At 51.6% G+C, this 27684-nt stretch overlaps 1 long non-coding RNA gene across 2 annotated transcripts; it reads right to left on the reverse strand.

Annotated features, from left to right (window-relative positions):
* Positions 1 to 10209: 10209 nt before the first annotated feature.
* LOC149992233 (uncharacterized) lies at positions 10210 to 14543 on the reverse strand. 2 transcript variants are annotated; one of them, XR_016508315.1, is made up of 3 exons: positions 14457 to 14543; positions 10711 to 10882; positions 10210 to 10264 (listed from the first exon to the last, which is right to left on the reverse strand). It is a non-coding gene; the product is annotated as an uncharacterized LOC149992233 (long non-coding RNA). The 2 variants fall into 2 exon arrangements; XR_016508316.1 differs by lacking the exon at positions 14457 to 14543 and adding an exon at positions 11010 to 11199.
* Positions 14544 to 27684: the final 13141 nt, after the last annotated feature.

Here is a 27684-nt window from a genome sequence, read left to right on the forward strand (position 1 = left end):
AGAAAGAATAACTTCTGCTTTGCTGCCTCACTGTTGTGCAGAAAAAATTAAATAAGCTATATTATCTCACTAAGTCAGGTAGTATCTAGGTAGTTTGCCATTCTTTTTCTTTTTACCCCCGCTACGACTACTCACACTTAGTGTGCTGGGACAGACGTGCGCTCTGCACAGTCTCCCGCTGGCCTTACTCCTCGCTTTCGGGGTTCCTACAGCCACCCCGAAAGAGCACTGGGCCTGATGATGGGGTACATACGAAATCTGTTAGCTCTTCTGAAGCTCCATCCAGGAAGGCTGAGTCTATTAAAGATAGAAGCCTGTTAACCCTAGGCTCATTAACGCTAAACCTATCAACCCTGAGCCTAGCCATCTAGCCCTATCCGTACAATGGACTCGGTGAGCTTCCCTTAGCTGTAATTCCCAGAGTTCCCCACAGGAGGGCAGCACTGAGACAGACGGGGAGCCACAGCCGGCAAGCACACTGACAGGTTGATGGAAGAGTTCCTCTGGAGCGCACAGGAGCAGGTGAAGCGCGTTGAGTTCAGTGGACTTAAGTGGCTTCTTGGCAATCCCAGAGCCTGGCGTCTGAATCGAGAGGTGATGATTTGCACTTTCTAAAAAAGTCTGAGCACCATCAGATTAAGTAAATGTTGAGTTTACTATTGTAATTTGATACCGTAAACCTCTCCATAGAATTGCGGAGGACGTGTAAGACCTTCGGGAGCGGGACAGAGGACCCCGAAGTCCCGGGGGGGGAGGCCGGGAAGGGGACGCGGCAGTTCTCCGGGGGCGGGGACAGGGTGGCGGAAGACTCCCGGAAGCGAGGCGAGGCCGAACACCCGGAAGACCTTTGGGGTGGGACCAAGATGGCGGGGCAGGCTACGTGGACCTTCGGGGGTTGGGCCTCGGCTGCGTCAGACCTTCTAGGGCGGGAACAAGATGGCGGGTCCGCCGCAAGCGGAAGTCGCCCGGAAGTCCTCTGGGGTCGGACCGGGAGGGCGGAAGTGTCCCGGAAGTGCTGCGGAAAATCAGACTTCCCGGAGGCGGCTCCTAAGTCCTCCAGGGGCGGGGTCGAGGTGCCGGCAGCCTGTCGGAAGCGGGGCGGAGGGTGTGTAAGACCTTCGGGAGCAGGATAGAGGGCCCCGAAGTCCCACGGGGACAGGGAAGAGGACGGGGTAGTTCTTCGGGGGCGGGAGACACAGAGTGCAGAGAGAAGAGCATTCCAGAGAGGGTGAGGGACAGACAGAGGGCGGTCCAGAGGGGGGCGGGGGGCGGGGGTCCAGGACAGAGCATCAGCAACAAGGCAGTGGCGAGTTGCAGGTCAGAATGAAGAAAATGGACTTTATTCTCAGGACGAGGGAAAGCAGGGGTTGATTCGGGTTTATATAGAACATACTATTTGTGTGTGTGTGTAGCGGGCTGGGGGGGGGCGGTGTCCTCTTAAAGCCAAAGAATACGACAGTGCAAATACAAAATTGGGCATCAAATTGAAAATCAGAATGAGAAACCTCACCAAATTACCGCAGTGGTTCGATGAGCCGACATACCCGTAAGGCACCACCCCCCCCGCCCCCCGGCGTTTCCGGCATCACGAGACCTGAATCCCCAGATGGTAACTGCACACACCTTAAGGATGAAGTTTGCCACAGACGAGCTTCTGACTTGGCACATGTCAAGCCCTGTTCCTCTCCCACTGTCCAGGAACTTCCAACGATGGTGACAACTTCTGTTCCTATGCCTTCCTGTCACTATACTGGGTATGCAGGCTCAGCGGGTGGATGAGGAACACGTCCCGAGAGCCATTTCGACCCTGAGGTGAGTAACAATAACCTCACTACGCATGGAAGTATCTGCGAACGAGTATGTTCCGCTGCAGAAACAGACGGTAGCGCTTATTAACTGCAGGTATAAGACCTTACTTTTGCAGACTTTACAAAAAGCAGGAGCAGGGAACACATTGTGAGGGTCCCTTCCCAGGCCTGCCAGCCCATCGCCCAGACGCCAAGAGACCCCACATTGGGCCCTAAGTCACAGCGCCAGAAAACAACCACAGAGGCACCCCAACCTCTGAAAACGCACTCCCAGGCTACCAGGGTTCCCGCTGTCGTCCATTTCCCTAACAGGGCGGGGACGCGGGGGGTGCGTGGGCAGGAGAAATCTCGACCTCCTTTGAGCACACACTCCCAAAACTCCGCATACGCCTGCCTCCCCCTCCCACCTCGGAAACCCGGAAGCCTTGCCTCCAACACCTCCCACGGCCATTTCAGCAATACCCTCCCCTGCCAGCGCCCACCTCCGCACAGCCCCCTGAGGGTCTCAGCCACACCTTTCTCTATGCGCCCGTGCTCCCTTACGCCCATGCGCCCACCCTCCCCCCAGCACACGCCCCTGTGGCGGCGCTCAACGCTGCCCCGTTCCATCGTCCCTTGCCAGAGCTCCCACTCACCCAATACTCACATAGTAGCCCCTCCATCCAACCCATCGAAGCTTTGCAAAGAACGTCGACCCCCTCCTCCCTGCCATCCCAGAGACCTTCACAGACCCACACCTTCCCGCTGACACACCTGCTGACCCCTACACCCACGTGGGACGCCCCAACTCTGCAGTCACAGGGGGAGGGGCCAAGGAGGACAAGGGCAGGCAGTGGCTGGGTGGACAGTCTCAGCTTGGAGGCCGGATGGCCTCTAGGACCGCACAGGAGGGATGGGGGCATTCCATCGGGACCACGGGCCAGCAGCATGCGCAAAATGCGCAAACAGGCCACGAGACCCTGGGGCACGGGGCCGCAGGTTTATTAGCGGATCCACGGCAAAGGGTCCCGGAAGGGAAAATGCTGCAAGGGGTGCTGGACGCACCACTGCTTCTTCCAGGAGGGCGCCGGGGAACACTCAGGACTGGGGCGCTGAGTGAGCAATGAGATGGGACACCCCTCACTCAGGTACAGCGACAGGCGTCTTTCACAGGACAGGCCACACAGCACTGGAAGAAGCACACACCCACATTGCTCACTCGGAAGCTTCATTTACAATAAGAAACATACAAAAACATAAGAGCACATTCGCACAATAAGACATGAGGAACGACAGGCCTCTGTCTCACGAAGCCGAGGCCACCACTACAGGCTAAGAGGCAGGCAGCTCGCAGGACAAGCAGCCACACCAGGTCTGCGGGCAGCCGCCCGCCAGCCAGGTAGGACGAGCACAGGAGCACACACATCCTGCGCTGGCACAGCGCGGCCAGTGGGCGGGAACTGGGTGGTGGGGTACACTCATCCTAGGACCTCTCCGCGAATCCGGGGAGTGCAGAGCCCGGCTTCCATGTCAGCACCCCCACTGCCCCGGAACAGGGAACCCACACACGGCTGCACGTTGCGGGGTGGGGGACACCACCACCGTGCTGGCCTCGGGGCACATGTGACACGCGCTGCTTATATAGGTGCCCACCTCCCAGGACACTTCCTCCAAGACAGTCCGCCGGCAGAGGCAGGGGAAGCGCGGAAGGCGCGTTGTTCGGGCTCCTCCCTCCCCCAGCGGGAGGGCAGACAGCCTCGCAGCGCCGCCCTGGGGCCATGCTGACTCTCATTCAGGCAGCATGAAGGGGAGGATTGGGAGAGGCAGAGAGCGGGACCCCGGTATCAGGGACAGGAAAGGACAGGCGAGGCTCCACGAGGGGAGAAGCCCCAGAAGGTTGGCAAGGCCACCTCCCGGGATTGCAAGGAGCCTCCCAGGCCCCCAAGTTGAGTCAGCACTCACGCCCCAGCTCAGGCCCCTTCTTCCGGGCATCCGCTTCATCGTCGACTTCCCGGAAGCCCCACGTCCCCGAGCAGTCACGGCGGGACAGCGCTCCACCCGCCTTCCACCGCCGGCGCTGCTGACCTCAGACCACAGTGACAGGAGAAAGGAACACGCTGCTCCCAAATACTGAGCTCTCTCCACTCCCTCTCCGTGCCTCCACCCCCCCCTCCCCACTACAGACATAGGCGTCCTCTCACATCCGAACGCCTGGAAGATCTGCAACAGACATCGAACACCTCCCCACCCCCCACCCCCAGGCACCTGAGACCTTCCCAGGCCCCCACACCGCCCTGCCGACTCCCCTGCCGTGCCCTGCAACACACGGACATCACAGCTCTGCACTCACGGGGACAGGGCAGGTTAGGCAGAGGTGACAGGGGAGGGAGGTGCCTCCATTAAAGGCTGTCTGGGCTACGGTGGGACATAGCCTCTGGGGGACCACAGGGAGTGTATGGGGGGTATCACTGCGTGCACGTGTGTGTCCGTGCATGTGTGTGTCTGTCAGTGCCTGCACTCACACACGAGCGTGCACCATCGAAATCACCAGGCGGCAGAGAACCCGCCAGCACATGGAAGACGCTGAGAAGAGTGCTGTCACTGCCACCATTTCTTAAGAAACGGTGGGGGCAGCCCCTCACTAAGCCCAGCGTAAGGGGACCCTACATAAACTATGATACGGGACACATCCTCATTCAGGGACAGGGACATAGGCCTCCCACATGACAAGACACACTGGATAGAAGCATCCATGTCCCCATAGAACACACCACTCACAAACTCCAAAGCCTATGTTTACTGCCACCAAGGCAGTCACAGGCAAAGTAGCAGTCACTTGGCAAGAATCGTGCAGAAGTGCACAGGATGACAGTCACATGATCTGCCGGCAACCACATCTGCCAACCAGGAAGGCCATACACACACCCCATAACACAGCACACCCAGCGGGATGACCCAGGGAAGGAGACCCACCCTGCAACCTCAGGAAATGCGGAAACTCTGTAGACCGGCTTCGTCATCAATGACCCCACTTCCCCAAAGCAAGGAACCCACACTTGGCTACATACTCCAAGGGGCCCAACTCCACCAGGGTTGGCCTCAGGGCACCGTGACACCTGGGACACACTTATTTAAATGACACCCTCACACTGGGCACTTCATCCAACACAGTCCACTGCCACGTGGCAAAGCAAGTGCACAAGGCACATTGCTCAGGTTCTCCTCACTCCTCAACCCTCGCCCAGACAGAGGAGAAAGTGCCTCACAGGGCCCCACTGGCGCAGACTCAGGCAGCATCGAGGGGAGGGGAGGGGAGAGGAAGGGAGGAGGGAGAATGGGACTGCGGAATCCAGGACAGGAAAGGATGAACGAGGCTCTGCGACGGGAGCAGCCCCACAGGGTTGGCAGGGCCACCTCACCGGAAGTGCAGGAAGCCTCCCAGGACCCCAGTTTGAGTCAAACACCTGTGCCCCAGCTCACGTCCGTCTTCCAGGGGCCCCCTTCCTTCCCAACTCATCCCAGAGCCCCACAGGCCCAAGCAGCCACCACAGGACCCACTCCACCCTCCTCCCAGGGCCCCTGCCACAGCAGAGGGTAAACCCACTTCCCGACTACTCAGAATGCAATGACAAGAGAAAAGGCTGCAACTCCCAGGCACTGGACTCCAAAGGTGACAATTGCACTTCTAGAACAAAAACGCCACTCGCTCACCGATGCTGACCTCTTCTGCCCCCTCTCAGCACCTCCACAAACACCCCCACTAAGCAGATAACAGGCGCTCCCCACAAATCCTGAAAGCTCTGCGACAGATATCGGACCCCCTTCCCCCACCATCCTTAAGACCTTCCCAGGCCACAAACTGTCCTGCTGACTCCCCAGCCAAGCCCCACACGCATGGGACATCCCAGCTCTCCAGTCATGGGGGAGTAGGGGGGACACACAAGTGGGACAACACAGTGAGCTGGCTCAGGGCACAGTCTTACCTCGAATATGACAGCCTCTGGGGGCCCACATGGATGTATGTATGTGTGTATGTGTGTATGTGTGTGTGTGCATGCACATGTGCATCTCAGCCATCGAGACCACAGGCAGACAGCCAGTGCAGACAGCACTACCAGGAGAGGAAAACCCACTGGAACCACACGGCACAGACACGAGCAGCCCCAGAAGTGCGCATGCAAAAGGCACGTGGGAGCGCTGGCACCACCACTGTCTCTTCCAGGACCACAGTGCGGCCCTGTCAGTGAGACCAGGACGGTGGGGCGCTGAAGAAACAATGACACAGGACACATCCTCAATCAGGCACACAGACAGAGGTCTCTCACATGACAGGACACAGCATTGGACAGAAGCACTCATGCCCCCATGGAGCCCATTTTTCACAAACATCAAAGCCTATGCTTAAGGCCACCACAGACACCAGTTAGAAAATACAGACAGGAGCTTGGCAGGGATCGGGCAGAGGCGCACAGGATGGCAGGCAGCCACAATCAGCAGACAGAAACATGCCAGCCTGAGAGGCCACATGCACACACGTTCTACAAACACTCAGCCTGCCAGCAGGAGGGACGGGGGAACAGGGCAGACTCGTCCTCCAATCTCAACAAGTGCAGTGACTGGAGAGCAGCTTCCTCACCAGCACCCCACTTTCCCAGAACAGGAAACCCACACACCAGCACCATTCTGCCCTCCGGCACTGCAACACTGGGGACACACTCCTATTAAATAGGCACCAACCTCCCACAGGACACCCCTCGAAGACTTTCCGCTGCCAGAGACAAGGGAAGGGAAGGAGCCTAAGTCGCTCCAGCTCTCCTCCCTCCGGCACCAGGCAAGGAAAGCACCTCTCACTGCCGACCGGCTGGCCCGCTGCCGCTGGTTCCGGTGGCACCTACAGGGCGACGGAGGGGGGGGGGCAGTACCCTGGGATGCAGCACTGGGAAGGACGGACGAGGCTCTGAAAGGGGAGCAGCCCTAAAAGATTCGTAGGGACACTCCATCAGGACTACGGAAGTCTCCCAGGTCCACAGGCACAATCACAAGCCCAACCCCAGCTCACTCCCCTCCTTCCGGCCACCCGCCTCCTCCCAAACTCTTCCGCAAGGGCCCATAATCCAGAGCACAGTCACCTCTGCAACCATGGGACTTCACCCACCTTCCACCACCTCTGACCCCAAAGAGGGCACGCCCACCTCCTGGCCCTCAGACCTCAGCGATGGCAGAAAAGGCTGCAACTCTTCTAGACACGGGACCCCAAAGCCAACAAGTGCTTTTTGAGCAGGGAAACACGGCTGCCACGCTCCTTCCACCCTCAGTGCCTCCAGGCCCACAATAAGCAGACAACAGCCCCGCCTGCCCCCCAAGTTCTAGAACCTTGCACCAGACGTAAGGCCCCCCCTAGCACCAGCACTGCCCAGCTGACATCACCCACGCCGCCTCCACCACCTACACAGATACACGGGGAGGGCGAGCCTAGCCCTGCAGTCACCGCGGCCGGACACGGAAAAGAAGGGCCGCTAACGCTGGGGAGGACAACTGCGAAGTGAGACTGCCTCCAGAATTTTGCATGGGGTAGGCATTTCTGACACCAGGACCACAGAGACTTGGCAGGGACCCGCACCGCTGGGAGACAACATCTCAGCAGCAGTGAGAGCATCACTGCAGATATTACATATGGCTTATGCCCAGGGGGTGGGGTCTGGGTGCTGAGGGACCTGCTGGCTTCCGGGGGGGGGGGGGGGTCCTACAGCAAAGAACACACTCACTCAGCAAGGACATATGACACATCTCCAAGGAAGGACAGGGACAAACAAGACACCTCTCACGTGACCCAACACACATCACTGAAAAAAAACATACACCACCATGAAACTCACTGTCCCCATAGAAAAGGGAAACTACTCATTTACATAGAGGAAAATGCCACAAAAATGAATTACCTCACTCACAGGGCCATGAATGAATAAGAAGCACCACCGTCTGCGGAGAACAGTCACATGAGCCAAGCCCCAGCACTTGGGTAAAGGTCCATACCTCTGACAGACCCCTGCTAGCAGCACACTGGGAGACAGGCACTCACCGGTCTGTGGTCACAGACACACCCACCTGGGAGGCCACACAATGCACGGGCCTCACATCCATCCCACAGTGGCACAGCCCAGACTGCAGGGCAGCACTAGAAAAGCCAGCAGATCCTCCCATTCTCCCACACCAGGAAACCCAGGGACTGTGGAGTCTACACTCATCATCGGCAGCCACGGCCCACCTCTAACAGCTGCAGATTCCATGGCAGGCGCCACCACCTTTCATGCATCGAAGAGGGAGACACCTTGCACACACTATGAAATAGGCACCAAACTCACACAGGACCATCCTTGAGTACCAGTCACCATCACAGGCCGGGAAAGTGGGTAGGCCTCCTGGCCACGGGCCTCCTCCCACCACCACTAGACAAAGACACAGCCCCACGAGCACTGGGTCGAGCATCACCGAGTAGCCAGGGCACACGTAGCAAGACCCCAGGCCCAGGTTTTCCGAGGCTGTCAAAGCGGAGCAGCCACGATGCCCAGGCATCACCATCTCACACCCCTCCATCCAGGCACCCACTTCCTCCCCAAGTCTTTCCAGAGGCCCTGAACACAGTCACAAACATCACCGCAGCCCAGGGCTCAGCCTTCCATCTGCCACCTCTGACTCTGGGGCTCACCATTCCCCGTGCTCAGCATTTACTAAGGAAAATAAATGCTCCATCTCCTCTCAGCATTTCAGTCACCACACAAGTCCTTTCTGAGAAGGGCATCATCACTCTGTGGACCTCGAGCCCAACACTGGCCAGATAACAGCCCCTCCCCCACCCAAGTCCCAGAACCATTGCAACAGACACCAGACCTTCGTCCCCCCACTGTCCCTGACACCTTTGCAACACCACTGCCCAGCCGACATCCCCTACGGAGCCTGCATCAGCAGCACTGCTGCCACCTCCATCAGCACGGTCGGTGGCACGGCCTGTCCTAGCCCCGCTGTCGCTGGGGCGGCAATTTACAACAGGGAACAGGCACTTAAAAAGCTAAAGGGCAGGAAGGAGAATTTGCACGTGAGAAGCCCTCCAAAACTTGCAGGGTACTGATTCAGTCATCAGGACCACAGGGACCAACACTGCTACCAGAGGACATCCCGGCACCGCCACCAGTAACATTAAAAATATCAGCAGCTCCACCCAGGAGCAAGCTGCTGAAGGACACCCTACGCTCCAGGGCGGCTGCAGGGCATGCCCACAATGGGGGAGAGAGCAGGCAATCACTCAGCTATCAGATAGGACAGAGCTACAGCCAGGTACAGGGACACACACACACAGCCCTTTCACGTGACAAGATACACGTCAGTGAAAGCAGCACACATGCCACCATGAGAATCACTGTGCACGTGGAAGCAGAAAACTCCCTTGACACTAAGGTACATTCTGTGGAAATAAACCACACCACTCACACAGAAACAGGACTGATTTGAAAAGCTTCAGAGAAACCAAGGCCCGCATTTGTGTACAGGGCCAGTCATTTGGAACACACCTGGTAACAGCAAACAGGGCCACAGGCACCCGTACGAGGTCAGCACACACCCACACGGGAAACCACACTGCACCTTCTCACACCCACCCAAACATCACACAGCTCAGCCAACAGCATGACACAGAGAAAGTACGCACACTCACATGATCCAACCTCTCCAGCACCTGCAGGGACTGCACTCCGGCCTACTCATCAGCATCCACATCCCCTAACAGGGAAGTCGCACAGCTGCCGGTATCCACAGGCAGCAATGCCTCCCTTCTGGCCTGGGGACTCTCCATACTGCACACAGGCTTCAATGTGCATGGGTCTCCCAAAGGACACTCCTCAAACAGCTCACCATGCCTAATCAAGGGAAGTAAGGGTGGCTCCTCATCCAGTATGTCATCCCTCCCCAACCACGTGAATGAAGAACACACCACCACCCCGGGGGCCCCCAATCACAGAACCCAGAGGCACCGGGAGGAACTTTGGCACAGGAAGCGCAAGGTGAGAAAAAAGCCAAGACTCTGACACTCTGCGGGGGGACGTTTCTTCATGAACTGGGGAAGGTCTCAGCACAATCACTGCCAGCACTGCTGACCAGCGCTCCAGCCTCCTTCCACAGCCTTGCACTCCAAACCAGCTGGTTTTCAGAAGTCACACCGGCAGTGAAGGAAGGCCACAATTCCTGCCACCGCTCCACTCGCCAGGCAGACACTGCTCTTCAGGAAAAACAACATCGCTTCCAAACACCGTCCCACGACATTGCTCTTGTGTTGCATCTGGTTTTCTTCAGCAGAAACTGGGGAGGAAAACATGCAGCCATTCCGACCAGTCCCCTGCACTCGTTCAGGCAACGACCTGCTGCACACGCACCCCAGGGACCACCGACGGGCCTGCTCCATGCTCTGCTTGCTGTCCACAGCCACCCTGCAAACCAAGGACACACACATGCATCTAAGGGCCAAGAAGCCCATACTCGACAGGCTAGCTCCCAGCCCCCCTGCACACACCTGTGGCCCCCATGTCCCTTGCAGACCACAGCCCAAAAAAGGGCCATGTACAGGCCACATGCAGGGATATAGAAGCATCAGTAGGACAACAGCAGCAGTGCCACTAGCATGACACCTAATACCAAGGACATTCCCTCAGGCTCCTCACAGGTAAACAGCGATACGACACACAAAACCACTGGTGGGAACAGGGGCCTCAACCCCCAACTCACCATGGTTCTACCACACAATGTGGGAAAGCCCAAGTGCCCCCTCATCCTGCTTTCCCAACCACGATCCTCCCTTTCAGATGAGTTTACAGCCAAGGACAGGGTCTTGCTCCATCCAGGGTGACCCTCCACAGGACAGGACTCACTCACTCACCTCAACATCACACCCATGTCCAGAGAATCCCCATGGCGACTGAGCCCCGTAGACTTCAGATTTCCTCCAGATGTCCTCCCTGCTAACAGTGGAGAGCAGTGCCAAAATCCTGGAGCCCAGAAGCCTTCACAGCCACTCTCTAATCCTGGGATTCCATGGCAGCACCTTTTTCCTAGTAACAGACATTACTCTTGTCATCAGAATGCAAAGAAAAAGATGACAGACGAATTACTATGTTCATGGGAAAAAACAGGTATGCATTAAAATCTTCCTATGTACAAATAATAAATTTAACTTACATTTTCCTGGATTGTTACTACTTTTCTTGAGGATCTCATTTGTTTCTAGACACAGGGGAAAAAAACGGGAAACCGGGAGAGAAACATCCATCTCTGCTTGCCTCTCACACTACCCCACGACCCAGGCCTGTGCCCACAGTGGGAATCAAACCCGTGAACCCTTCCGTTCAAAGGATGGCACCTCGGTCTACTGAGCCACACCAGCCAGGGATAAACATACCATTTTTAAAAGTCTCAATAACAATAAAAACGTTAAGAATTAAGCTGGAGACAAACCTAAAGACCATGTATAAGATCTACATGACCAACATTGAAAAATGACACTGATAACAAACTAAAACACATGAGCTATCACCCACTTTGGGATTAAAACAGACACACACTCACAATGACTATTTACCACAGTTGTCTATAAATGTGATATGATCTAGGTTACAATACAAGTGGTTGCTTCATCTGAGACCCAAGACATGACACCCCAGAACACTCTGGCTGCCCTTTGCTGCTCCTCACAGGCTAGCAGGAGCTGCTCCACCAACCCCTCGCTTCATATCTGCCAACTACCAGCCTCACCTGACTTCCCTGGCTCTCACGCATGGTGTCACATTTGGCCTTGACCTTCACGTCATGACCCGCAGAAACAAGCAACCAAGGGCTCCTGACCTCAGGTCCACTTAGTTCCTCCTCTCTCTCCTCCAGACCATCCCTTGCCTCACCAAGACCACCAAAAATCACCTCCTATCCAACCGACCCTTGACCGCTCACGTCTTTACCTTGGCCCCGCTCCTCCCCTCCCACCCATTCTGGCTTCTAAACCTAAGAAGGGACCCACCCATTCACTGTCAGTGCGATTCTTACTGGTCCTTGGAAACAAACTCAGCCAGGAATCGGCTATCCTCATACATGTCTACTTCCCTTAAGAGATACGATATTAATATATGCTTCATAAAACAACACACTGCTCTGAAAAAGGACACACTCCGATAATAGAAACACAAAATGCAAACTCAGTTACCTGACCATGAATGTGATATTCAACAATCCCATCCATTTACCAAAGTTGTCCAGAAATGGAATGTAATCCAGATTACATTAAAATAGACAAATGATCCCTTCACTTGGGAACTTAAGGATGTGCCCCAGAAACAGTCTAGATGCACATTTCTGTCCCTCACAGGCTGCCTCCTAAGACTTGCCTGGGACACAGGCTACAAACACATGGAAACTGAAAACATAAACACCTGTTCACGCTCCTGGTAACCTGATCTCTTCGCGGTGAAATGCTGTCACAACGACACACTCCTACCGCTCCCACTCACGACACTCCGACTGCTCTGGCACCGCCCCGCATTGAGCAACTGTCAACAGAATGAAAAATGAACCACATGTGCACTGCACCTCAGACACTTTCTACAGAGGAAGGGCGCTTCCTGTCCACCACTGTAATGGACCCGGCAGACTCTCATCCCTCCGTGTCACTCATATCATCGCCTTATATTAGAGACAACACAGACGTCAAGAAAAACTTAGACTCATGCTACACATATCACACCTCTCTCACCAGGACTACACCATGTCTATTTCAGGAACAAAACACCACAGCACCTCAGAAAATTCAGGAAACAACACATCACCTCAGAAATTACAATACGGCTATAAGAAGCAACATAAGCAACAGAGGACTTTCAACAGTCACAGATAAGCTGCACGGGACAACTTTCCCCACTGGCCTCTCCCTGAAGGTGTTATTGCCAAAATGAACGGCAGATGGCAGCAAACGCTCACACTTGGAACGTTTCCCACTTGGACCGCATTAAGACTTACAGCTTTCAAATACATAGCATAGAGGAACATTCTATACTGCACGTTCCTTTTCTTAAAAAAAAAATTTTTTTTCTTTACTTTCAGATAGACATTTAAGCGACAGACTAAGACAGGGAGAGAAACACCGATCTGTGACTGAGACAAACATGGCTTGCCTCTCACACAACCCCAGCGACTGACCTGGCCCACAACCCAGGCACAGGCCCTCAACTGAGAATCAAACTGGCAACACTTGCGTTCACAGACTGAGGCTCCATCTGCTGAGCCACACCAGCTGAGCAAAAACTCTGTTCCTGGCTCTCACTGAACTTAACCGGAAAAGCAGTTACAACAGGTTACTAGAACATTCTTCCATTTCAAACATATGAAACAGGCTTCTAAATAACCCTCAAGTTACATCACAATGACAACGGAAAAACTATTTGAACTTCATGACAACACAAACAATGCATAATAAACCTACAGGGAAATAGAGTGGTGATTCCTTCCTCACATCGGGAAGCAAGGTCTAAAAAAAAGGTTTTCCCTCCATAGGACAAACCTACAATGATCAATTTACTCCAGACACAATGGAATAGAAATGTTCAAGGACACATGTCTGGAAGGATACATATTTGAAAAGATAGCACTTATTACCTATTTGGGTAGAACACTCAATTCATTTTCGCCAATTCTCATTGGTAAGTAACTTACAAAAAAAAACAAGGCATTCTGCATCCTGATGTATCATTCAGCAGGGGCTCCTTTACAGAGCTATGCTTCTTTCTAGGTAGATGAAGCAAAAGAAAAGATATGACAGGACCTCACCAGAACTCAGATGGATGATGAGGAGAAAATATTTCAGGAACACAGCCTGACAGGCCATCTGCCCAGGCCTATCTCCCTTCACAGACTCCTCACGGCCCTGACGCTTCATAACTAAGAAGCTACACCGCTGACCTGATCCATCATGGTGCTGTTTCATTCTTCACCTGTAAGGAGCTCCCTAACGGCTGTACCGCACTCACACCCGCTCTCTATGCAACTTGAGCTCTTTGCACTACATAAACTTTCCTTTTTTACCGGAACTCATGTTCCCATGGAATGAAAGCCAAGCACCGTGACGTCACAGGCAGCATTTGCCAAACACTGACCTGGGAACGTGGACTCCGGAACCTGGACGCTGGACAACAACGAACACCAAAAGCTAAAACACGAGCCCCTGGCCCGATCCCAAAAATGTCCCTGAGACCCCACCCAAACCACAGACCCTGAATGACAGACACCAAAGACTGACAGACCACTGCAGACACCACATTCCATACATCACACTCTATGCGGACCACAAGCACAAACCCGTGACACAAAGGCACACCAAAACATATCCCAGAGCTGGACGATAGAGCCTGGTTGCCAGGTACAGCCTATGGGAGTGGAACTGAATCCTCACAATGTTAACAGAACCAACGTGATGGCCAACACTCTTCACTCCCTAAGTCCCAGGGTCTAGCCTCTAAGGCATCTTCTCACACCCACTTCATTACACATGACAGAAAATTACATCACATAACTGCTCCATGATGCCAAACCCTGCAAAAATACACCAAAAACCCTGACGAAGCACTAAAAACTAAAAATACTCACCTTCTCTTGGAAACATCGTGATCCCTCAGAAGCTGCACTTTCCAGATGGGAGTGTCCCTGCCGTCCTTGTCACTTGCTCAGCTCTGCAACACTGGGGGGGGGGAGGGGCGGGTTAGATGATTTACATCATACCTTCTAAATGGTATCAGCTGGGATGGTAATCAAATATGCATGCACACAGGAGGGGGATTCATATTCACATGACTACCAATGATATTGCCTCTTTGCCATGTGTTGGAAAAGAAAACTCTTCCATTTTTAATGTCGCATGGCTGGCATTCTCGTAACTTGGGGAATAAAAGGCAGCATACCTGGCAGGTTCCTTTCCATTCTGCAAAACCAGAACACTTTCATATACAAGGAAAAAGGGACAACGGGGAACACGACTTGGGTGAAACTATTAGTGCCTAGAGCTAACTTGATTCTACTAAAGCTCTCTTCCTAAAGCTAATCTCTTACAGATGATATTAGCATCATCATTAATTGATCTGTACTCCCATTTTTAACATCCACTGTAAAATAAAATTCTAATCTCTGGCCCTTTTCATGACCAACTTAGAAACTTCAAACACGACGTTGACAGGTACCCACAAGCAACATGAGTACATTGCTCCCATTTTCGTGGGCATTCTCACTCACTTTCAGAATAATTTTACGGACTCTAAGGCTACATACAAATGCTCCCCAGATATACCTCCCCTTAAATATCTGATTAGCTGCTCACGTCATGGACAAATGGGCTCTCCTCTGACCTCAAGGATCTCGGGGTTTCTGCAATGTTCCGATACACACGGCACAGATCAGAAAATTAAAATAACCGCTTTTAAGACACATGAAGTCATGGGAACCTCACTTACATGAGGCAGAAACCCCAGTGCTGAATAATATCAGCACTAGAATGGAAACCTAGGCACATAAACCACCCTGACATAGTGATGATGGGACCTACCTTGGGACTTCAGTGTCCCTGAAAAATAATAACAGCTCATGCTTCCAAAAAAGGCACCATTTCCAAGACGGACACACGCAACAACACACGAACCCGTTTCCTATGGCCGCAGACCAGGTGCTATTCCAGAAGCACACTGGATGCCAATGTGTGGCACAATGCACACAGTCACGATTGACACAGGACAGTCTCCTCGTGCATCAGCCCGGGGTCCTCTGAATACTGGAACACTTATTACCTACGACACTATCCAGCTCTGAAACATTACCTCTGAGTCCTCAACGGACAAAGTAACAGCTCGTGTTCTGTCAGCTATGGCTCTTGGCAGCGAACAGAGGGCCGCCCAGCGCCCCCCAGGGAGAGCCTCCCACTGGTATACTAACTCCTCTGACTTCGCATCTCGGCTCTTTGGATTTCCAAACGACCACACGTGAGAGACCTTAATCAGTAGGGGCTTAGGGGCTCCTGTTAGGACAGGTCTGCATCTTGTCACTGTTGGAAAGACTTCCGTTAAAGAAAGGGGTCATGTCCCTCAAGGTCTGACTTCTATGACTAAGGACAGTACTCCCACTCTAGAGTGGAGGGAGGGCCTTATCCAATAAGATACATATCCTCTTCATTTGGGGAAAGGACCCTCTGGAGACAACAGTGAATCCTATCACGTGAACTCTCTATTTTCAGATAGCAGTAGGTCCCACCACACTTACTTTGAGTCCTACAAAGATAGAAATACAAGACATGACATGCTGAGCTACACATGGTGGGAATGTACCCTGGAGATTCATAGTGTCCTTGCAAAATCATACAAGTGGATGCTTATTATTGGGTTGGCCAAGAACTCCATTACATTTCTTCTGGGCAACGGCTCTGGTACTGATTACCTATCTCTTAACTTCATTCCAAAACATATGGTAAACTAGGACGCCCGTCATATCGGCATACGTTAAAAAAAAATTGTCAAGACGGGTGAATTCCTGTACAACCGTTTTAACACTGACCGCAGCAAACATACAAACCTTTTTTGGCATAATAGGCTTCCTATTTACAACAAGGTACAAATGCTACTGAAATGCAAACAAAGATTGGTGCTGAGACTCATTCAGTGTCTCAAAAACGGCTTGCAAAGTTTATTGCTAAGATGCACACTTGGGTACATTCTTCTCTGCTGTGACACTTATGCATCGGAAGATGTTTACTGGCATCCTTGCCCTCTGCCTGCTACAACCCAATAGTGGGAGATGGCCAATAGGATCACAACACCCAAAAGCCATCAAGTTCTTAGAAAAAAGGAAAAGCAAGCCTTTTATTTCAATGGGAAAGCAAAAGGGAATTTTGGACCCAACCCAATAAATACATGCTATTCCCAAGACCTGCAATACCGGGCAGCAAAAAAGAATGCTTCCCGCATCTGCTCACCTGACTATGCCTGGGCTTCCACGCTGTGCTACACAGGCCAGATCCCCAGCCTTTTCAGCACCAGGGACCCACTTCGTGGAAGAAATGCAGCTCGGACACTCAGGTCACAGAAGCTTCTCTTGCTGGACCGCCACTCACCTCCGGCCACACGGCCAAGTTCCTCCTGACGGCCACAGACAGGTATGGGCCGACGGCCAGGAAAGGGGATCTCTCACATCCACTCTGCACCCTCTCAGCACTCCAAAGGGCCTTACCAGAGAGCGTGGAGCCTGGAGATATCACATCTGGGCCCCAGGGTGCTGGGGAAGGGTCCCACCTGAGATCAGGAGGTCTTCTCATATCGCCTCTGAGTCCCCTGACTATAGGGACAGGATCCCTCCATGTTACCGTTGGGGATTCTTTCACATTACTTATACTTCCATTGAGTGTGAAATGGGAACCGCCACAAACAAAAAGAGGTCCTTTCACAACACCCCTGGGTCATGGGACTCTGTGGAACAGGCAAACGTGACAGACTGGGGGCTTTGGGATGTTAGCTCTGAGTCGTCTGAGGGGCACTACGGTGTGCGGTTACGGCCGCTCTCAGTACTGTGAGTGTCAGGAGGGGCCCTACCTCAGCGATCGGGGGTCCGGACACATGGGCTCTGGATCGATATCTGCTTCTCACATCTTTACTTCTTAGGACTCAGAAGACTCTTTTCTTCACTGATCCAAAACACAAACAGAAACAGACAGTTTCATGCTATCTTCTCTGCTGCCACACAATACAGGAAACCTTCGCCCTTTTAACGCGGTCAGGTACAACGGGACTCTGCTTCCACATCAGCTTACTTTTCACATCTACATTCCTTTATTTAATTACATTCATTTCATCCTTACTCAGCTTCACCGTAGGGAACACTCCCTCTCTGCATTCCTGCTTTTCTCTTCATAGATCTGACCTCACCTCCCTTTCCACAGTCACCTTTTCTCCTGCTTTTACTGTCTCACTCAAGAACAACCAGCCACTCTTAACACAAAACTAATTCTCTTTCTCTGCAAAATGCACCTCACAATACATCTTATTTATCGCTTAGACATTTCACTAGCTCTTTTCTGTATCTTTCCTTAAAATTCTTAACCTTAAAAAACACTTCATTTTCAGGGAAATCTAAGACTACAAATTTTGAATTCCATTATGCCAGTATTCTTCAGATGGATATTTATAAACTTCTATCACTTCTACAAATACTGATTCAGAGCACAACTTCTTTAAGACCACACAGGATGTCTTTACTGACTCTCTAATATCCTCAGTTCCCCTATCATTTCCACCAAAAGACGAATACACCCAACAAGAAGTCTCGGGTCGTTTCCGGACACTGAGGCGGGTGGGCCCTGGGTCAAGCGGGCCACCCAAAAGCGGGTAGGACGCGTCTCCCCACCTTGGCTCAGAGCCCTTCCCACACACAGGCGGAGGATCCCGGACGAGCCCCCAAATTGTGAGAAACGCTCACAATAAAAACTGGGACACAGGACTTGAGCAGTAAAGCGAGGCCTTTATTCACGAGTCTGCAGAGCCGGGCGCACCCTCACAGCCAGGAGAATGTGCGCGCCAAGTAGACAAAGGAAACTGGTTTTATAGTCTTAGCTTCCCCACCCTGAAATTGCCACCCTAAAGTGATTATCTTCTCCACCCTAAAATTGCCACCCTAAAGTGATTATCTTCTCTGCCCTAAAGTGAGAGCGATTAGCTTCCCCGCCCTAACGCAATTAGCTCCCCCTCCCCTCTCCTTCTTCCCCGTTTCTCCATTACTGGTTACTCCGGAGTTACAATCTAACACGGTTATCTAAATGCCCCTTCTGTGGTTTGTAGATATGCCAGTGATGTCAGCTCCCTTCTCAGAGACCCTCTAATTACATTTGCCCTTTGTTACTAATGACTTTTCACTGGTTTGGGAGTCACTATGTCCTTGTTTCTAACAATTGTCTTCTGACATTACCTACCATTTGAATAAGGCGCTCAGAAAGACTCGATCCCTCTCTCTGCGTCGTGGGCCTGATAGATGATGGGCAGCATAGACACTGGCTTATTCCGGTTTGGGTTTCAGAAGATTAGCAAACCTCTCTCATTGGAGGATAAAATGTACAAGTCTCAGAACCATAAAGCCCACAGAACATTGAGTAAAATTGTTTAAAAATGACATGAGAAGCAGATTGCATTCAACATGCATAAATATTTCACTAAACCCAAAAAATTCTAATGACTGGTGACTACCAAGCACACTTAGCACTTTTTAAAGACTAAATGTATTGTGACATACACCAAATTACAACAAAATTCAAAAGACTCATTATGTCCATGTGAAATATTCCTTGCTGACATTGCCCTTACTCTAGAAATCGGTAACAAAAGATACCTACAAAGTACTTGTTGGAAACAAGGACATAGTGACTCCCAAACCAGTAAAATGTCATTGGTAACAAAGGGCAAATGTGATTAAAGGATCTCTGAGAAGGGAGTTGACAGCATTAGCATATTCACAGATCACAATAGGGGCATTTAGATGAACGTCTTAGATTGTAACTCTGGAGTATCCAGTCATGGAGAAACGGGGAAGGAGAGGGGAGGGGAAGCTAGTTGCGTTAGGGCGGGGAAGATAATCGCTCTCACTTTAGGGTGGCAATTTTGGGGTGGAGAAGCTAATCACTTTAGAATGGCAATTTCAGGGTGGAAAAATAATCACTTTAGGGTGGCAGTTTCAGTGTGGGGAAGCTAAGACTACAAAACCAGTTTCCTTTGTCTACTTGGCGCCCACATTCTCCTGGCTGTGAGGGTGCACCCGGCTCTGCAGACTTGTGAAAAAAGGCCTCACTTTACTGCTCAAGTTCTGTGTCCCAGTTTTTATTGTGAGCGCTTCTCACATACTTTATCCTCACAACTTATGAAATACTATTCTAAATAACAGCCCCACCCAAAAAATAAATTGCCATTGGACTTACAAAATAACTTGGACGAAATACTAAGAACAAGAACACTACATACTGAGGCTGGATCACTGAGCTTCCAGAAACAATCCAAGCTTAAACATCCGCTTTCAGCAAAAGGCTGGTTTTGCCCAAAGGGGACATTTGCCATTGTATGGAAACCTTTCACATAGTCTATAGGGTGGGGTTACAGAGGGTGTTCCCGGCAGGCAGTGAATAGAGGTCATAAGTGCTAACAAACCCCTGTGAGAAACGCTCACAATAAAAACTTAGACACAGGACTTCAGCAGTAAAGCGAAGCCTTTATTCACGAGTCTGCAGAGCCGGGCGCATGCTCACAGCCAGGAGAATGTGCGCGCCGAGTAGACAAAGGAAACTGGGTTTATAGTCTTAGCTTCCTCACCCTAAAACTGCCACCCTAAAGTGATTATCTTTTCCACCCTAAAATTGCCACCCTAAAGTGATTAGCTTCCCCGCCCTAATGCAATTAGCTCCCCCTCCCCTCTCCTTCTTCCCCGTTTTTCCATCACTGGTTACTCCGGAGTTACAATCTAACACGGTTATCTAAATGCCCCTTCTCTGATTTGTACATATGCCAGTGCTATCAACTCCCTTCTCAGAGATCCTCTAATTACATTTGCCCTTAAGACCCTTTAATTACATTTGCCTTTTGTTACTTTCTACTGGTTTGGGAATCACTATGTCCTTATTTCAACATACCTACAAGGCAGAGAAAAATACCCCCCCACAAAAAAAAATGGCCCATAAACTGAGAATGGCAAAGCATGATCTATAGGGAGCATGATGAAGAGTCCATTACAGCAAAAACACTATGCAACTTTGCACCCTACATCTGATATCAAACCCCTCGAGCAAGCAGTGAGATACAGAACAAGGACAGAAAAAACCCAGCCATCTTACAAATATTGTGGACCGGTGTACTTGCCCAGAAGACACCAGCAAAAGCTCAGAAACCAAGGAACATCTGACACCTTAGCAGACTGAATCACACTGTGATAAACCACAGTACACATCACAGGACCGCTGCTTCTCATTCTTTAAAAATAAAGTATTTATTTATTTACTTACTTCTTTTCTGAAAAACATGAAGAGGGGGGACAGAGAGACAAACATCAGCATTGTTACAGAAACAGGGGAGTCCAAAAATCCCCAGAGCTTGCTGCTGGGGAATGGGGAGAAGGAAGCAGCTTTCAGAATGCCTCCACATGCCTGAGGCTGGTGGCCAATGTCTTTCTTATGCAAATGGCTTTAATGCATCCAAAGCCTCAGGCAGATGGGTGGAGTCTTGAACCAGGGGACGGTATGGAAAGCACACAGAGCCTACATAAGGTTCTGTGAATGGTCAGAACTGTTTGCAACGCCCACTGCGTCAGATGACGCAGTCAGGGATATATAAGCAGCTGCAGACATTTTAGCTCAGACGCTCGCTCTCAGACTCTCGCTCTAACTCGGGCTCTCACTCGCGCGCTCGCTCTCGGGGTCTCGCTCTCACTCTCGTGTGCTCCCTCCACGTGGCTTGGTGAAGGGGTCTCCAGGCTGCGTTAAGAGGCTCTCGCCATGCGGTTTTGAGAAGGAAAGGAGATCCGCGCAGTTTGCAGGAAGAAGACAGTTTGCAAGGAGGCTGAGAATCCAGGCGGTTCTGCATTGAGAGCTGGAGGGCACCACAGCACAGAAAGGACCTCCCCAATCAGAACTGAGTGATTGGCAGCTGCTGGTAAAGCTGAACTGTGCCTAGGAAGTAGGGAAACGGTTTCTCTGACTTTCCTAAAACTAGCCTGGTTTGGAAGGGGGGGGAGGCAAGGATATGTGTTTGTGGGTATTTTAAAGAGCATAAGACTTAACAACAGAAATCCGCAAATAACTAAATCTATATAACTGTTAAATAAACAATTCTTTTTCTTTTCGTTAAACTCTGGTATTGAGAGTTATAATTTTGGCGGCGGGCAATCGGGCCCCTAACTAAAGAGCCCGTGGGTTTGTTTTCAACTGGAGTAGCCCAGGGGTTCTGTAACAGCATGACAAAGAAACATCAGCTGGCTACCTCTCCCACACCCTCAACTGGCAGACCAGCCCACCACTCAGGAATGTACCCTGACCACAAATCACAATGGCAACCTTTTGGTTCAGGGGCCAGCGTTAGATCTGTTACCAACCAAAGGGGGCCTTATTCAAATGGCAGCTAGGTGTATGGCCCCACAATTAACGTTGAGTTAAAATGGATCTTTCATTACAATATTCCAACCTTGGGTGTACCGTGAGAAATCCTGATTGCAGACCTCTTTTCCCATGAGACCCAACACTGCCCTTGCTCCTCAAAAGGCTATAAACAAAAACCAAGCCAAACAGTTCCCCATTCCTTATCTATCCACCCTCTCCTTCAGGATCTAGGGTATGATGTCATCAGCCTCCATATAATAATCCAGGACACAAGTCCTGACACTTTCCTCTCCATTCATCCACAGTTCCAAGAGTCCAGGCACAGTCCAGGTCTACAAGGCACAATCCTTACTGGCTTCGGAGTCAGCTGGAATGGGCACAATTGAAGCAGAAGCATTCCTGTTTTATTACTGGTCTAGGCCTTGTGGCCAGATGCTAAACACAAACTGCATAGCCTGTGAGCATCTTTATCAACACTGTTTTGAACTCAATGTCTGTTAGGTTGGCTAGCTCCTTGCTTGTGAGCTTGACTATCTCCTCCTCACTTAGTTCTCCCAACTGGAGCCTTCATCTGCTGCACCTTTTGGGCCATACTTCTCTGTCTCCTCATCTTAACAGGCTCTTGTGTTTGTTTGCCTCTGTGTCTTAGGGAGAACTGTCACATCTGTTATGTTGTAAGAGGCAGAATCTTTGCTATTCCTCAGTAAGCGGCGACCCATTTCACCACATTGTAGCACTATTTGTATGCGAGGGGTCTGAGAGGAAACAATGCCCCTTGCTCAGCTTTCACCCCTTTTCCAGGCACTTCTCCCACTTCCATATGGGAATGGTGCTTCTCTAGCTCTTATCCTGGCCATTGTTCCCAGAGTGGGCAGGTCTGCGGATGTTGTACGACCATGGGAGCCCTTTAAAAAAGCAGACTCTGCTGAGGTGCCAGCAGTTCTTCCTCCACCCCAGCCCACACTGGTGTGCTCAGCCAGGAGCAATGAGGCTCAATTTTCCCAGGCGCTGGAACCATCAGCTATTGGGGGTGATCCCCGGGTGTCCCTCCCTAGTTTTTAAAACATGTGACGGCGCTTTCCAATGTCCTCCCAATGCCACCACTGCTGCCACAACAACACGCCCTCTCTGCCCCAGTTCCACCCCTCCTACCTGTCTGGATGAGTATTTCTTCTTTATATTTTTCTTTGTTAAACTTCCATGCAGCTCGTTCTTCTGGAACTTCTCTTTATCTCTAGTGTTGAGGTAGTTGTATGTCTTCTTAGCTGTGGAGGGAGACACAGTGTATCTGTCTAGGCCTCCATCTTGTCCAGAAGTCACTGGTGGATTCTTATACTCGCCCTGACCAGGGAATGGACCCCATGACCTTGGCGTCAGTGATGGCACTTCAACCAACTGACCTGCTTGGCTGGCTGCGGCCTTACGTGTTATTTCAAAATAGTGTGAGAGACTACTGCAGAGAAAAACTTTTCATGATGACCTCCACTCAGATATTATTTTCAAAATGCACACTACATGGAGGCACAGAATAACTGTATAATGACGGACGTTCGCTTGCTGTTCACTAGTCACACAGAATAAAGCGGCGAGAACACCTTTTCCTTGTAAACTACACACGTTTGTTAAACTTTTTCTAGCACCTTCTGAGGTGTCGTTCTCTAGCTGCACGGGAGATAGCGAAGATTTTATTCCCAAGGTGCACGCTAGCGACGACCAAGACCGTTTCTTGATGACTTCCACTACGGTGCTGTTCACAAGGTGCACACGAGATGGCAGCAAAGACTCTCCCCGACCTCCACCCCACCATGCCGTCACGTCCACTGCACTGTTATTCCTTAAATGCCCACGAGGAGGCGGCACAGACCGACTTTCCCTGGTCTAAGCCTTTCCCTACTGCGCACTACAGTGAGAATCCGAAAGACAAAGGGAGTCCAGATTTGGTAATAAAGCTCACTTGGGTAACATTCCTAGCTTAATCCCATTGGATGCCTCATCTTGCCTTTTGCTCCCTTTTGCTAGATGAGACAGGAACATTTGTTAACTGTATTTCACAGATATTTATACTAAACACTCATTCTGATATAGTTCAAAGTCCAGAACGAACCAAGACCTACATGCGCCAAGATGGGCCACGAGAGCATGCGCGCACACAGTATCCTGCATGACTACAATGATCAGACAGTCCTTGCGGCTTTGGGTTACACCTCAGTCGATTTACATGAAGAAAATCTGTACATGACCTAAAGGTGAGGCTGGCCACACTCACCCAACAGGTGCTCGGGGTGAGACTTGGGCAGTCAGCTGGGGAAGACGGTGCGTGCAAAGAGGGAAGGCATCCTAGCTTTTCAAACCCTTCCCAGCGGTCATCCAGGCTGTTTCCGTGGATTCCGTTCCATGGAATCCACGGGCCAGAGGGCTCTTCCCCCCTGAACTCCTCTGGTCTCTCGTTTGAGACCCTCGAGCTGTATCAACAATTCTCATGACATACTTTGGGCCTCTGGAGGAATGGGAGTCTCCACCCCATCCTCTTTGGTCTTCACTCTCAGTATGCCCATGTGGCTTCTCTGAGTCCAAGGCTGAGTCCTGGGGTGCCTCTGGGGTATGTCCTGAGACTCCTTCACTAAACCCCACACCCAATGACGGGTGGAGTTGCCTTAGGAGGGGCTCCCGGGCCATAATTTGGGCTAGATGCCCAGGACCCCTCGAGTCACAATGGAAGAAGAATGTTACCCACCATATTCCTACTGCCAGACTCAAAGGAGCCCTGGAACAGAGGATAGGACCTCACCTCTGCTTCTCCACGTGGCCTTGGCCCAGGGACCTCTACCAGAGTCCACGGTGTCCCACCACAGTGGGGAGTGTTAAGCTGAGCAACCAACTGACTATGGGCAACCACCACCAACCACTGACTGCCCTTCCTGGAAAAAAGGACATTGAGGGAAGGCCAGAACTTCCCTTCGTCTCAAGTGACCCCTCACCCTGCTCACCTAACCCCTCCTTTCAGTAAGAGCCTCCAGCAGAAGCAGAGGCTCCTTCAGTCCCGTCTACCCTGCTCCACATCGAAGGACAGGCTGATCACGATGTCTGGCCTTGTCCAGAGAATCCCTGTGGTGACTCACAGCCACGTGGTCTTTGGAAGGCATCGGAATCTCCACTCCCCGGCCAGTGAAGAGTCCTGCTGGTGCCCAGGGCCTAGGATGCCTTGAGACAGTCCCCTTTGATCTCATGGTAGCAGCCATTTTCTAGGAAGAAACAGTGATCTCAGTTGAAAAAATAATCACCTGAGGCGCAAACAGCAATGTTAGGTCACTTGATGTAGCGGTGGATGCTCTTGCACCTTCTTCTTAATTGGCAGACATGTATACAGCATAAGAGACCTGATTTTTAACAGAAGACAAAACCGGCCCTGGTCGGTGCGGCTCAGTGGATGGAGTGCCAGCCTGCGAGCCAAAGGACCACAGGCTCGATTCCCCATCAGGGCAAGCACATGCCTGGGTTCTGAGCCCAGGCTGCGTATGCATAGGAAGCGACCGCACATTCATGTCGTTCTCCCTATTTTTCCCCTCTATCTAAAAATAATTACATCATTTAAAGGAAGACAAAACCATATTTAACAAACAATATTTCTAAACAACTTCATTCCAAATTTTGGGTAGTTGAGACAATGGGACTTAAAATCATGTAAAGTTCAATGACAGGGATACATTGTGGTGCAAAAAAATTAGAGATAAAAGCCTAAGAAAAGTTGAGGAAAGGAGAAATTTCAGGCCAGTAGAAAGAAGGAGGGGAGGGAAGACAGATGGATCAGGGGAGCGTAAAGACGTCTGGTGAGGACGGGCTCCCAGCCGCTCCCGACCTCATCGTGCCGGTGTGCAGGTCATTACCTGGATCCCAGGTTACCTTTTGTCATCAACACGGAAGGAAGGTGCTTCATGAGAACTCTAAACGCTTGATATTTTTCTACTGAGATGACTGACACTGGAAAACTCTCCCCAGGTTCAAATGCCACAAATAAGTAGAGTCCAGACCCCAACCTGTGGGGGTCCCTGGCTTTGCAGGCCATGCTGTCTCTATGGGCCGCCCCGCTGTTCTCCGCGATCCGGTCTCTCTTTCCTTCCTCCTGCGCCTCACACGCATCTCGCTGCTCACCTTTCCGGAAAGCTTTGTCCCTTCCACCCCCACTTCCGGGCGCAAGTCTCTCAAGCTGCCCAGCATGCTTATCTGACTTCTTTTTCCTCAATAAAGTGACACAGCTTCACAGTGTGGACCTGCCCCCATCTGTCTCTGACCACTGGGCTCAACTCCCCCAACACTTCTGGGTTCCTCTCTCCCGGGCTTGGGGCCCCTGAGCTTGCCAAAGGGGACCCAGGGAGTCCCGAAAGCAGGCCAGGGTCAGCCCACATCCCCTCATCTCTCTTCTGGGACACACTAAGACCTCAACCTGGCAGAGACCAAGGCTCCTCCACACAGCCTGGCACTGGACGGGGGGGACGGCATGCCTGGTATCCAAACAGAGTCCAGATGCAGCTCAAAGCCCAGGAACTCAGTTCCTGGAGTCCCTGAAGCTCGACTCTGGAACTTGGCCTAGCGTCTTGCAAGACTCGCTTGAGGTATAGGGAAGGAAATACCTATTGGCCACCCTGAAATCTGAACCAGCCGAAGATGAGCAGATGCAACTGATCCCAAGGTCACGGCCTGGGTAAAGTCAAAGGCACTGGGGACCTCGCCAGGGCCTCGGGTGAACGTGACATTCCACCGCTGGCCACTGGGGCCAAGTGTTCCCTGCCCCCTGACGACTGCCCAGCCCACTGCCCAAGGGTCCTTGAAAGCCTGGGGCTGGAGGCCTACAAGGCACCCACCCTTCCCCGACTGGGACCGAGCAGCAGGGCTGACTCAGGGCTGCACAGTTCGTCACGCTCACTTATAGCTGCAGACTCAGAGGACAGGATGGGACTCGGGCCTCCAGGACCCGCCCCTGCCCGGCAGGACATTGAGTCACCTGGCAGAGGCCACAGGCACTGAGGCAAGGCCCTGCACTGCCCAACAAGGACAGCCGGAGTGAGAGGCGGCCACTGTCCCCAGAAAGGCAAGACACTGTGCCTGTGGATGAGGACCCTAAATTAATCACATGTGTATTTATTTTCTACTTGTGGGATATACCGTACATGCTAAAGATGGCATGAAAGCTATGTTTTTAATCTAAAGGATGGCTAGAGAGTGAAAACTTGTGCCACCGGCTCCCAAGACAGGATGCAACAGAGCCCTTGGGCTGCTCCGATTGAAACAGAACCCACAGGCTGTTTAGTTAGGGGCCCGACTGCCCCCCGCCAGAATTATAACTCTCAATACCAGAGTTCAGTGAAAAGAAAAATAAGTGTTTATTTAACAGTTATATAGATTTAGATTATTTGCGGATTTCTGCCATTAAGTCTGATGTTCCTTAAAACACCCACAAACACATAGTTCTGGCTCCCCCTACCAAACCAGGCTAGTTTAAGAAAAGTAAGAGATACCGGTTCCCTACTTCCTAGACACAGTTCAGCTTTACCGGTAGCTGCTGATCATTCAATCCTGATTAGGGAGGTCTTTCTGTGTAGTGGTGCCCGCCAGTTTTCAATGCAGAACCGCATGGAGAACTCACCTTCTTTAATCCACATGGGGAGAGAGAGCGCCTTCTTCCTGCAAACCCCGTGGATCTCCGCTCCTTCTCAAAACCGC

The sequence above is a fragment of the Furipterus horrens genome, unplaced genomic scaffold (genome assembly GCF_987537825.1).
Source record: "Furipterus horrens unplaced genomic scaffold, mFurHor1.1.pri manual_scaffold_15, whole genome shotgun sequence".
NCBI lineage: Eukaryota > Metazoa > Chordata > Mammalia > Chiroptera > Furipteridae > Furipterus > Furipterus horrens.